This window comes from Miscanthus floridulus, unplaced genomic scaffold (genome assembly GCF_019320115.1).
Source record: "Miscanthus floridulus cultivar M001 unplaced genomic scaffold, ASM1932011v1 os_1851_2_3, whole genome shotgun sequence".
NCBI lineage: Eukaryota > Viridiplantae > Streptophyta > Magnoliopsida > Poales > Poaceae > Miscanthus > Miscanthus floridulus.
In genome coordinates this window covers 26,095-40,000 of record NW_027097955.1, presented here as the reverse complement: position 1 = coordinate 40,000, position 13,906 = coordinate 26,095, and positions in this window count along the sequence as shown.

Below are 13,906 nucleotides of genomic sequence, written 5' to 3'. Positions count from 1 at the left end.
AATATTTGCTGATATCAGGCAATGCTAATACAGGAGTTGTGGTAAGCTTCTATTTCAATTCTTGGAAGCTTTGTTCACACTCAGGCATCTATTCAAACTCTTTAATCTTCTTCAGAAGGTTGGTCATTGGGTGGGCTATCTTGGAGAAGTTCTCAATGAATCGGCGATAATATCCAGCCAATCCCAAGAAACTTCTGACTTTTGTCACATTACGGGGTTGTTCCCACTCTTTCACAGCTTCAATCTTGGCTGGGTCAACTATGACACCATCAGCTGATAGTACATGGCCTAAGAAGGCAACTTCCTGTAGCCAAAATTCACAATTGCTAAACTTTGCGTAGAGCTGATGTTGGGCTAATTTCTTAAGCACGGTTCTCAGATGATGTTCATGTTCTTCAGCGGTGGGTGAATAGACAAGGATGTCATCAATGAATACTACCATGAACTTATCTAGTTCATCCATGAAAACCTTATTCATCATGTTCATAAAGTATGCGGGAGCATTCGTGAGTCCAAAGGACACCACGTTGAACTCAAACTGCCCATACCTAGTCACAAAAGCTGTCTTTGGGATGTCACTCTCTCGAATCTTCATCTGATGATAGCCAGATCTGAGATCAATCTTAGAGAAATACTTGGCACCTCGAAGCTGGTCAAGCAGATCATCGATTCTTGGTAGGGGGTACTTGTTCTTGATGGTGACTGCGTTCAAGTTTCGGTAATCAATGCACATTCCCATTGAGCCATCCTTCTTCTTAACTAATAGAACAGGGGATCCCTAGGGTGAAGTACTGGGTCTGATATATCCCTTCGAGATGAGCTCATCTAGCTACTTCTTGAGCTCAGCCAGTTCATCAACTGACATGCGATAGGGTCTCTTGGCAATGGGTCCTGTTCCTGGCAAGAGATCAATGATGAACTCTACATCACGGTCTGGTGGCATACCCGATAATTCTTCAGGGAATACATCAGGATAGTCTCTGACCATAGGCACATCATGAACTATCTTCTCCTCTCTCTGTGATTCTGAACTAGCTTTAAGGGCACACAAAATAGAGGTGGACTTTCCAAACTGGGGTTCACATCTAATGACTTGGCCTGATGGGTGGGTCACTTGGACATATCTAGGTGAACATGATATGATACCTCGGTGAAGGGTTAACCAATCCATACCTAAGATGACATCCAGGTTTGTGGAAGGTAACAGGGTTAGGTCGGCTTTAAAGATAAGACCCTCAATGGTAAGACTCACTCCCTTATAGATGTGGGTGTATTTTAGGTCTCCTAAAGGTGAGCTGGTGATGATAGGCTTTTCACATGGGGTTACAGACAGGTCATGCTCTCGTGCAAACTTGGATGATATGTAAAAACAAGTTGCTCTAGAGCCAAATAGAACTGATGCAGTATTGCCATTAACTAAAAACATACCATACACAACGTCAGGGGTAGCCTGTGCTTCCTCAGCGTCCAGATGGTTGAGACATCCATGAGTAGCAGATCCCTTGAACTGAGATTTCTGAGCAGCTGAGTTCTGAGGGCATTCAGCAGCTTTGTGACCTGGTTGGCCACAAGCGAAGCAGGTGAAAGGCGCACCGCTTGTAGGGGTTGGCACGGGTGCCTTCCAGTTTCCAGTGCTTGGTGTAGAGCGGTTCTGTGCTGGGCGTTCATTCACAGAGCAGGAACGGTTGAAATGGTCCTGAGTGTTGCGGTCCTATGCATGACGGTCCCGGGTGTAACGATCCTGAGCAGGGCAGGAGTATTTGGCGGTGTAGCCTCCACTTCCCCTACTCGATCTAGGGTTGTCGTCCCTATTGTGGCATGAGCGTTCCCTGGATGGTGCATCTCTATGGAACCTCTTGCGATCATGGCCACGAAAAGACTCCTTAGGCTTACGCTTCCTTTCCCTGTACTCTTCTCCAGCTTTAGCACGGTCCTTCTCAATCTGGATGCAGCGATCCACCAGAGCACGCAACGTGTTACTCTCGATACCGCCAAACTTCATCTTGATGTGCAGGTTAAGTCCCTTGCGGTAATAGTATAGCTTCTCCTTCTCAGAGTTCACAACATAGGAAGGTGCATAGCGTAGAATGTTGGTGAAACAAGTAGTGTACTCAGTCACCCTATCCTTTCCCATCTTGATGTTGTGAAATTCCTCGGCTTTGGCCTCCATGATATCCTTGGGAATGTGATACTCAGTGAATGCTTCGGTGAACTCATCCCACGAGATGTTGGCAGGGTCCTCATGAGAATCACTAAAACTGTCCCACCAGGCATGTGCTGCACCTGTGAGCTGGTGTGCGGCTGCTCCAACACACTCATCGTTGGTGAAAGTAGTGAGGTCAAGCTTCTTCTCCATCTCCTTGAGCCAGTCATTGGCTACAAGCAGGTCAGGGTCGGTGCCATCATAGGTAGGTGGCCTTAGCTTCAGAAATCCTTCCAGCTTCCTTTGGAAGTCATTCTGCTGACCTCCCTGGTGACGGTTTGCTCCTTCAACAAGAGATGCAAGAAGCTAGGTCAGTTGTGCTATCACTTCTATTAGGTTCGGTGGTGGTGGTGGTGGGATGTTCTCCTCAGGTGGTGGGGTATTCTCCAGGTGGAAGGGTATCCCTCCACGTCCACGGCCACAGCCACGGCCACGGTTGTTGCCACCACGCCCTCCATTTGGTTCGACTGGTTTGGGGATGGGCGCACGTCCACGGTTCATTAGGCAATTAGATCGGCGGTTCGGCATCTGCAACACGGATCGTAGAGAATTTAGTGTTTGTGCCATAAGTGTTTATAATTCAATATGATTACATGATTTTGACAATTTAAAGAAAAACATTTATACTATCCAACACTTATTACAAAGAAGCGATAAGATCCATAAGATGCAATAAGATCCAAAACATTCATTACATGGGTTTTATTACATAGCATCATCTCCAGTAGCTACACTTGAAGACGTGCGAGAATCGTACTATGCATAATGTCTCATATTACATCTCATAAGGGGTACATCATGGGGTACAACTTACGGAAGCTACTAACATGACTCATGACCACGCAGGGTCACTCTACTCTAACTCATACACCGTAGCTGGGATACGACTGTTCTCGATCTCAATCTCCTCGTCAGACTTGTGAAGTCGGGACACGTACTTCAAGGCCTCGGTGAGCTCCTTAGTAGGCTTGGCTCTAGGTAGGGTAGGGCAGACATCTAGGTTAAGGCGAGTCGGGGCTATCTCAAACTCCTCTATCCTAGGCTTCGTCTTGCTGTGAATCTCCTTGGGTAGCTGATCCCACATACTCTTCATCTCCCTGAGGTGCTTCTTGTTAGACTTCTGCCAAGCCTGCCAAGTCCTCTCACACTTGTCCTATAGGTACTCGTTCTGCCTGAGTGCCTCGATCAGGTGACCTTGGTTGCGAACGGCCTTCTTCCTGAACTCCTCTAGCTCTTGAGTCATGATCTTGTTCCGAGATTGGATCTTCAGCATTTCAATCCCCTTGGATCTCTCTCTGTCTCCTCTGCGGTTGAACTCGGTCTTCTTGTCATCCAACTCCCTCTGCAACTCCAAGACCTTGCTATCGAGGTAGCAGTTCCTGTTGCCTAGGTCGGTTGCTTTGTCCTATAAGTCAGCAACCTCGGCTCTGTGGACTTCTTCACGACGGTTGAGCTCATCCTATAGCTTGGCAACTGTCTCGAGCAGACTAGCTCACTCCTGTGCTCCCTATGAGTCTCGCTCCTGGTACTCCCACCGGAGGGCCTAGTCCTGACGTCTCTTCTGCTCCAGCTAGGTCATGTACCTATCCTGCTCCAGTAGGTGGATAGCTGAGACATGAAGGCATCTATCCTCCTTGACAAGGATAACTCTATTGGCTACGAAACTCTGCTCACTAGGGGTAAGGCTGAGGTCAAGAGCCTAGGGAAGTAGATGGAACTTTGTCGTCTTCAGGTGCTCATAGTGGTCCCTCATCACTCTACGAAGTGCCTTGTGTGAGATAGCTTGCAGTCCCTCCTCGACTGTGTCCTCTATAGTCAACTCAGTGAAAGCTAGGACAGAAGGTAAGGTAGTGCTAGCTGGGAACTCGACTGAGGTGATAATCGATCCTTCGATTCCTCCTTCCTGAGCTGGCTTCTCGGTGCAGGTGACCTTGACAAGCTCGTCGGGGACTCCTAATGTGATAAGAACTCGGCAGAGGGTCTGTGCAAAACCCTCGAGCTCACGTAGGTCAAAGGTAAGCTTGGCGTGGTCCAGAGGTAGCGGTCCTAGAGGTGGCTAGTCGATGTTCGTTGCCATCTGCATGTTTTAAGGAATCAAGTGTTAGCAGGTCAATGATAGATAAGCCTTGCATAAAAGTAAATGCAGGGTCGGTATATAACCGAAAGAAGGGCTATTCACGTCCTATTCTATCGTCTATCTCTGAGGGTTTCGTCCTATGGTCAAGTATGGCTCTGATACCAACTGAAACAACCCTGATTTCTATGAAGGGAAAACCACAGAGTCGAAGTGTAATAAGACCGTGGTAGATCATATTACCCAAATTCCAGTCGAATATCACATCCATACAACGATAATATTAGAGTACAAATAGTACGGAATTACATAAATTATTACATCGCCACATTGGCGGAATCAAAAGTAGCATTCATTCAAAAGTAGCTTGAAGATAAGATCGCCAAACTCGAGCGTAGGCACGAACCCCTCAACCATCAAATTCCTCGGAGCTATACTCCTCAGCAGAACCTGTGTGCCAAAATTTATCAGTACAATTTGTACTGGCCACTCCCAACCCTATGAGCATTTGCTTTGTGGAAATTAGATGCAAGTTGGATATAATCAAGGGAACCTATAAGGCTGGGGTTTCCTATGCAGTAGCATATCAAGTATATATATTAATAGTTGGTCAAGTTTTAACACCATTCCCACACACATTTCACCCCATTCCCTTCCCAGAGCCAGGTTTCGATCATAGGATCGATATACCACCATCTCCACACCATCACCATACCTTAACCATATCATCGCTCAGTTGATAGGCCAACTCCCTCTCGGCACTGTCTTAAGGCCCGTAGCCCCTGGCTACGACCGACACTCTCTCACGGGGGAAGAAGAGAAGGACTCATCTCACTATCTAGTTTAAGCAAAACCCAGGAAAGGTCCATAGCCAACAAGTCGGCACATGTATCGATCGATCAACCATACACTCTATAGAGGTTTTACATAACCATAAGATCCGCCTTCCTCGCTGACCATCGTCAACTGGGCTGATTCTGGCCGCTTGCTAGCCTAGGATAATGCCACTGTACCATTCAGCCCTGGTACACCCCAAGTCTAGTCTAGGGTGGCTAAAACTATGAGTCATGAGCCGGGTCCACAAGGTCTCTATGAAGTCTCAGAAGGGTGTGGGAGAAATCCTCCACGCCCCATACCTTCTTACATTGTCCGCTATCAACTTAGCAGTAGTGGCAATATCCTACCAAGTAGTCCGGCCGTCCCACACCATTTAGGGCGAGTGGTACGTAAGGCTTCCCAGTAAATCTGAGTACTAGTAAGTCCTTAGGGGTGACCAAGTCAGAATGTCTCCATTAAGATTTCCATTTACCGTGCCACCATAGCACCTCCACCTTAGGCTCCTCCCATCATAGGTTCACACCCAAGGCCGCCTCATATACCATTTACCCACCATAGGTATCCATTCCAGGGGTGCCCAGGTAGCATCCCACGGCAAGACTTGCCCCAGGCTCATCGTATACTCCAACTTGGTCGACACAATCCTCACCCTCCACGTACCCAAGTCACACACGCAGCACTCTCCCCATAGTCTAGATAACACCAGTTTTCCACCATGCATCAATGTAGTGGAAGCATAGTAGAAGTAATTAGCAACAAAATATAGTAGCGAGCGTGTGACTAGCCTAACAGCAGGGTGAGCAGGGGTAAGGTTGCGTCAAGGTAAAGGCCATCAAGTAAGCATACTACCATGCAAGTCCTATCATAGTGTGAATACAACAATAAAGTAAAGCAATAGCGGTTCTATATTAGCCATGCGTAATAGGTGCTACAAGATTGGGTGGGATGTGGCACCTTTAGTGCAGTCGTCTCCGTTCTCCTTATGGTACTCACGATCCTCGTCCGTCTGATTCTCCTCTGAGTCTGCAAACAATCGTATTACGGTCGCATTAGCGACGTCTATAGAATAGCACAAAGAAGCAATAGAAATTCAAAAGAGCCAAATGCACTCAAACATGGGTTCATTGCGTAAAGCTTAATTTTAGATGAATTTTGGTCTTGGTTTCGTATTTTTCTGAGGTCGTATGAATTAGTTATGAATTTCTGAAGTTTAAATCATTTCTGAAAATGTAAAAAGGCTAAATTAATCCTGGGCTGACACGTGTCACGCAGTGACTGGTCCACGTGGCATGCTGATGTCAGCATGACATCGTCGTCTTGGTTCCAAGCTGACAGGTGGGGTCCAGCTGACGTCAGCAAAGTCATCAGTTCTGACAAGTGGGCCCAGGGACTCTTGGGTCACTGACATGTGGGTCCGGTCAAAGTCAACGTCAGTCAACGGTGAGTCAACGGTCAACGGTCTATGGTCAACGACGTGTGGGACCAGGGCTGCTGACGTCAGCAGCTGATGTCATCGTGACGTCAGCATGACGTCACCCTAGCTGTGTTGGCTTCTAATGTGTGGGTCCCGTGTGACGTCAGCATGATGTCAGCATTTGACATGTGGGTCCAGAGTGTCCGTGCCACTGACATGTGGGCCCAGGTCAATGGTCAATGTTGACCGGTCAACGGTCAACATGGGCCAGGTCTCAAACGGGCTCTGGCGGGCTTCGGGTTGGGCCGGTCTGGGCTAGACATGTGGCAAGCTGTGGTGCTGCCACGTCACGGCCTTGGGCCCCCACTAGGCTGTGGGCATCGGCTGTGGGTGTGGGCGTGGCTCACGGTGGACCAAGATGCGCTGGTCCATGGACTGCGTCTCCTTCCGGTGAACCGTGTCCATCCTTCCTTCCTTCTCTCTGTGGTCCACGTGCACCGGTTTCATGCGTGTGTGGCCGGCGAGGGAATTTTCCCCTGCTTCCTTGCCGGTGTGTTCCCGCCGGCGACGTGCTCACCGACAAGCTTCCGCAGCGGCGCTAGCGCCCAATTAACGAGGGGAAAAACACTGCCAGGTCTTGGTGATTACGATGGTGGGGTCTAGGTGGCGGCCGGGGCTCACCAAGGCGCTGGCCACGGTGAACGGTGGCTCGGCGGTGCTTGCCAACGGTGAAGTCGCGCTTACAGGCTTCCTGATGGCTCGGCTGGGCGGGTAAAGGCTTCTGTGGATCCGTGGGGGCACAGCGAAGGCATCTAGGGCTCAAGGCGGGGCTTTGGGTTCCCATGTGGCCGGTAGGGGGCTCCCTGGCGGCCATGGCGACATGGTGACGACGGCGAGGCGCGCGGGTGAACTACGGGGCTCCAGCGGGGTGGTCACAGCGTGGTCGTGGGTGTGTGCGTGGGTGCGTGTGTTCCCAGCGGCCGGAGACGGCCCTGGCCTATGCGCTCACGGTGTGGAGCGCCATGGCCGAAGTGGCAGAGTCCGGTGGCGAGCAGAGGAAGAACCGGGGGCTCACCGTTGGTGTTGGAGTCGAATGGATAGCGGTGCAGTGGCGGGTTGTGGCCGTGTAGCTCCGGATGCAGTGCCGTGCAACGTTGCCCGCTCTAGCTCCGTCTCTGGTGAGCTTTTCCCCCTCCCCGTAGCGGCTTCAGCGCTTTTTCCCCCTTCTTCTTCCTTTTCTCCCTCTTCTCTCTGGCTCGGGTGTGCAGTGGATGGCCACCAAGTGGTGGCGAGGCGATGGGAACGTGCTAGGGCAACCGAGACTAGGGCTCTTATAGCCGAGCTCGGCCATGGAGCTCGGTGATCAGTGGCTAGAGATTGAGGAGGATCGGAGGCGTGTGCATCTCATCCAACGCCCGTGCATGGTTGCATGGGCGCAGCGCTAAGGGGACAAGGCCATGCCCCAGGCGTGACCCCCCTGGCCTGCCCCTACCATGGCTGTCGGACTCCGGTCGCGCGGCGGTTGAGGCATGGGGGAAGATGACACTGTGGCGTGCTATGCGGCTGACATGCGGGGTCCAGCGGGCATTGGCAACGAGCGAGGCAGACAGGTGCGTGGGCATGAGCGGTGCGCTGGCTGGTTGCGTGGGCCGCGCACGAGTCGGGCTGGCCTATGGCTGCGCGCGCGCTGGGTGGAAGGCAGCCACGATGGGGCTGGCTGGGCCTGCGAAGCCAAGCAGGCCTAGGCTGTGAGGCCCTCTTCCTCATTTCCTTTTCTATTTTCTTTTTCTTCTTCCTTGATTTGAATTCAAATTTGGTTTGGGTATTTGAATTCAAAATGGGTGCACCAAATTCATTGGAGTTTTAGATATGGGGCCCACCACATTCTTTTATATATATTAGGAATTTATTTAGCTATTTTGTATATCAACATAGGTGTAGTTTGTTATATATATAAAAATAGAATTAGTTTTCTCTTTTTACACCTTTATCCTTTGGTTTGAATAGTAATTACTTTATGGTGTTTTTCTTTACAAGAGTTGTTAAGCATAACATAAAACAAATGGAAATCCAAATCACATTTTAAGTTAACAATGTATGCATCACTTTATTCGTTAGAAATTAAATAATCATAATCAACAAATGACATGCCATGCTTATGTGTTGGCTTAGGATGGGGTTAGACCTAATGCATCTCTTAGGTTGGGTTTCTATACATAACACTCGTCATCACATGGGAGTTTTGAGAAAAAATTTTGCAGTTGGTATTTTTGGTGTGTGGATTTTTGGGTTGTTACAGTGAGCCCGCTGTCGCCGTGCTCGTGTCTAGTGCCACCACCTTCCTCTCTCTGAAACCCCTTCCTCTCTCTGAAACCCCTTCCTCTCTCCTGATAGAAGGCCATGCCACCCACTTTCCCCTCCGCCGAGCTCCTCTGGCAAGCCCCCCCTCCTTCGTCGAGCTCCTCTAGCGAGTCCCCCTCCTCCGTTAAACTCCTCTAGCGAGGCCCCCCTCCTCCAAGCTGGCACAGCCACCCAAGCCAGCGCTACTAGGGGCACGGCCTCCCTGGCTAGTGCGGCTGGGGGTGAATCCATCTAGGCTAGACGCCAGGCACTCGCTTGCGAGCTTCTGCTATGGGTGTCGACGCAGGTGACGCTCTGACAACGACGACGGCAGTGAATAGCCGATGGTTGAAGACAATGGCAAAACTGTCATTTCTCCTGCCTTCTCAATATGTGAATGCGAGAAACAAATAAAATAATAGGCACGGTGTGTTACATCAAATGCATACGATTTTGTAATAGTACTGCGCAAATTTCGCTTCTGGAGGTGTCCATCAGCATATTACGCATTCGAACGACGTCCTAGGGCACAATTTCACTAAATAAATGGTTCATTCGTCGTAAAAACATAGGCATACTGACAAATTTACAAAAAAAAATGAGGCTAAAGTCACAATGGTCCTCATTGCAGCGGGTGCAAGGAAAAACGCTATTGCGCCAAAGAAATACTATGCAATATGCTTAAAGGGCATGTAACATCCTTTATTTTTTTCCAAAAGAGAAAAAGGAGAGGGGGAAAGGTGGCATCAGCAGGGTAGAGGTAAGGAAAACAAGTTATTTGGAGAATAGTTGCGCACAGAGCAGGAAGTGGAATTGAAAGTCAGTAGCGTGGTTTTGTGAATGGCAGGTAGGGAAGGCGAAGGCAACTATCAAAGGCAAAGGTAAGGTCTGCACCCAGCCAGAAAATCCATCATACATGGTCTAATTGCCATAAACATTACTTCGAAATACATTTCTCCATTAATCTTCTTACAATCAATCTCAACAATGCTTCAACATTTTCAAGTGCTGCTTTGAATCTCCATAGCATGTACAGAAGGTGTCCTCCAAGTAATGTGAAGATCCTCCATTATAGACTTCCTTCCTAACCACACATTAAAATATGATAATTCAATATTGTAGTGTTTCTCCTATCTTCTCCGTAATTTATTTGCACTCAGGGTGGGATTCTCTATTACAACATCAAAAATAGATTCTTTTAATGATATATATCGTCTAAGAGGTGTTTTTTTTATGATAAGGATCCAATTTTGCCTTTACTTTATGGTCTTCTAATCCAATTGTTGGGTGTAGTGTGTGAAGAGTCTTTGAAGTCTTGTTATTTTCGCTTGAGCCCTAGGTACAATTAAGTCTATGCCACCTCAACTGAGAGGGGTAGTGCAAAAATAGTGTCTCATATGTGGAGTCAGAAGAAAGAAGAGGTGTTGAAAAAGAAAAACAATGAGTTTTTTTTTCCAATTTGAATTAAAGATTCTGCAATAGATATTGTGTCTATTGGGCACTGAGTTGTTGACACTGAAGCAAGAGTTTATGTTACAAGATGAGGTGAAGAGACAAAGTGAAGAGAAAGAAGTATTTGTGAGTGGGCTGGATGAGGGGTCTAAGAAGAGGAGCACAAAGGATGAGGGTCAAGACGAGCAGCAGAAGAAGCTAGAAGAAGAACCAGACAGTGTAATGAAAAAGAAGCATGACAAGGAAAAGCCCAAAATGCAGAAGGTATGTACTGATGTTTTATTGCAATTTTTTATCTTTTATCTTTTCTTTTTCTTTTTCTGACGAGTAGATGCATGAGCAGCAGCTGAAGAAAGTTGTAGAAGAGGACATGGGGGCAAAGGAAAAGGAACATGACAAAGGAAAGTACCAAATGCACAAGGTATGTAGTGCTATTTTACTACAACTTTATTTCTGTTCTTTTTTGCTGATTAGTAGAAGCAGGAGCAACAATTGAAGAAAGTGGTAGAAGAGAAGGACATGAAAGCGAAGGAAAAAGAAACGGGACATGGGAAATTGCCAAATGCACAAGGTATGTAGTGTTGTTTCATTGTTGTTACGAATAAAGAGACACTAGTGGATGATAGTATTGAGGCCCAAAGGGAACTATATATAGAGTACATGAGAGACAAGAAGAGAAACCCTAGACTAGAAGATTTACACTAATACCCTTAACTAATATACCTTAACATCCTCTCTCAAATGCAACATGGTTAAAAAACGGACACCTTTTCAGAGATGATTTCATCCATTCAATTAGAGATTAGTGGTTAGGATTAGATTGCTACACATGCCACCAAAGGGGCATGTCCTTCGGATGTCACTGCTGTGAAAGGGTGCATTTCACTCGTGAAGAGACACCTATTCAAGCACATAATTTCCCATGTATAAGTACCTTTATGAGACCCATTGAAAACATAGTTATTTCATTTACATTTCATACTTATGTTATTATTATGCTCGCTCTCTAATGAGCAGTAAGAAGAGACGGAGAAGGTGAAGTCCGCAAGATTAAAGGACTCCAATGCAGCTTTTGGTGGATGGACATGGACGGAAGAGGCCGGCCCATGTAAAAGTGAGTGGCATGCTCAACAATCATCATTCGCATACAGTCTTGTTACATGCTGTAAATGTAGATAACCAAACCCGTTTCTTATTGATGCTACAAACTTACTACTGGTACTAGGTACGGTCTTGTTACACCCGTAGTAGTTACAGCCAAACCCGGACGAAGAGAGGGGGAGAGAAGCACTCATCTCATCGGCTCCGCCACCCGACGGCCGCCATACCTCCATAAACAAGAGCAAGGAGACAACCGGGCAGCCCCGTCCCGTCCCATGCATCCATTCATCAACAATCGTCATCATCCTCCTCCAACCCGCGTCGCATCTGAGGCTGCTCTGCTCTGCAAGCCCTCTCTCTCTCTCCGTCCGCTCTGCTCGCCTGCGCTCTGCCGCAACAACCCCCTCACCAACCCAGCTCACGTCGAGGTTGGTTCTCGCTGGGTCGCCGCTGCTATGACCCGCCCGAGCCACGACAAGAGAAGAGAATGGACGAGCGGGCGGACCTTGCTTGGTTTCGCTGACTGAATCCAAATCCATCATCCGTGCCCTTGTCCTGACGAAGATGGAACGGTCCCAACAGGTAACCCTGCCGTTCGTCGTGCTATTCACGCCCAAGGAGATAGAGGCCGCCACGCGGCTTCACCGCGGTGCTCCACGCCGGCGCCGGCATCGGCACCGGCGCCGCGTACAGGGCCAGCGGCCTCCACCTCCTCGGGCGCTGTGGAGGTAGAAGCCTACTGTACAAACAAGCCGTGTGCACAATGCACAGATTGTGTGTGGGATACGGTCGAGTACAAATGATCGATCAATTTCAATAGTTGGCACCTTAGCAACCTGAAGATAATTCAGCCAGAACAGTGTTTTTCTCTCATAACAATTCAGCCAGAACAGTGCTTTTCAGCCGGAACAATGTTTTTCTCTCACAACAATTCAGCCAGAACAGTGTTTTTCAGCCAGTTTCAGTCAAGATTCAGCAAACCGAACGGGGCCGAAACAACCAAACAAAACATGGAAACGTGGCCCAAACAAGACGTATTAGCATACATGAAACAGCGTCATGTATGGAATAAGTGCATTTTCTTATATCAGGGGGGTTGTATTGGACATTTCGCTTGTCAGTTAATGGCATCAGCCTTCAGAACTAATGGTAACGGTAGTGTATATAGGAAATGAAATTCGGAGTCAATGTTAAATAGAGAAATCTGAACTTTGCATGGCCACGGAAGGGACGAGTGAGTTTCACGGTGTTATACATGAAATTCTCTCCGTAAATCTAACCCAGGAAACGTTGTACTTAACTCGTCATTCATTTTAAATTTGAGGAAAACTTTAACAAACATTTAATTCTAAAAGTTTGAAAGCGCATAAATAAAACTTACAGTCACAATTTTATTTTACCAATTGTTTAGATGTGTCCCCTTGTTTGAACTATTTTATGTATTCCAATCCCAACTAATCGAGCTAAAAAACAGGGGTATAAATGGGTCCATTCGTTGCAAAATACAGAGGCATAATCACAAACTTTATATAAAAGTTAAAAATGAGGCCAAAGCCACAGTTTGTCTTCGCAGCGGGTGCAAAAACGCTATTGTGGCAAAGGAATACGATGCGATAACACCGATATGATTGAAGGACATGTAGTAGCATCTCTTTTGTTTTATCCAAAAGGAGAAAAAAAAAGAGACAGAGAGGGACAGGTGGCATCAGAAGGGTTGACACAAGAAAATCAAGTACTCCTTCCGTCTCAAATTATAAGTTATTCTAACTTTTCTGAGAGTCAAAGCATCTCTAATTTGATCAAATTTATATATTAAAATAATAATATTTATGATACCAAATAAATATCATTAAATTCTTCATTAGTTATATTTTCATAGTATGCCTATTGATGTCATACGATTCTACGAGTACAGTACAGAAGCAGGCATACTGGCAGTGGCAGCCATTCCGTGCTCTGACTTCTGGTAAACTACCGTAAAGTAACAGAATTAAAAGCTACTACGGTTCTGGTTAGAGCGAACCGACAGCCATAATTTGGCCGGGCCCGGGCATTTCTTAATGCTCCTCTCCTAGGAGCACTTTGCAAAAGAAGGGTAGAAAAATGGACACTTTTTGCAGTGGTGGGTGGCATGCTCAATCTGTCAATCATCATCATCATCAACTAGTACAGTCTTGTTACACGCTGTAGAATGTAGATAACCAAACAATAACGTTCGGGGCGGACGTCCGTCCGACCGGACAGTGGCGGATCCACTGTTGTACCTGGGTATTCCCAGGCATACCCAATATTTTAGGGAAAAAATAGTAGTTTGTAGATGTATATACATGTATAATATAGTTAAAGTCTTAAATTGATACTCTATGTTATTCTCTGCTTCTTATTTGATTTCAAACGCAAAGCAGCCCACAGGCCAGCCCACACCCAACGGCCCATTTGGCGTTTTCCACTCCCCATGGCCCACTTCCCAAGTTTCCCTCGTGGC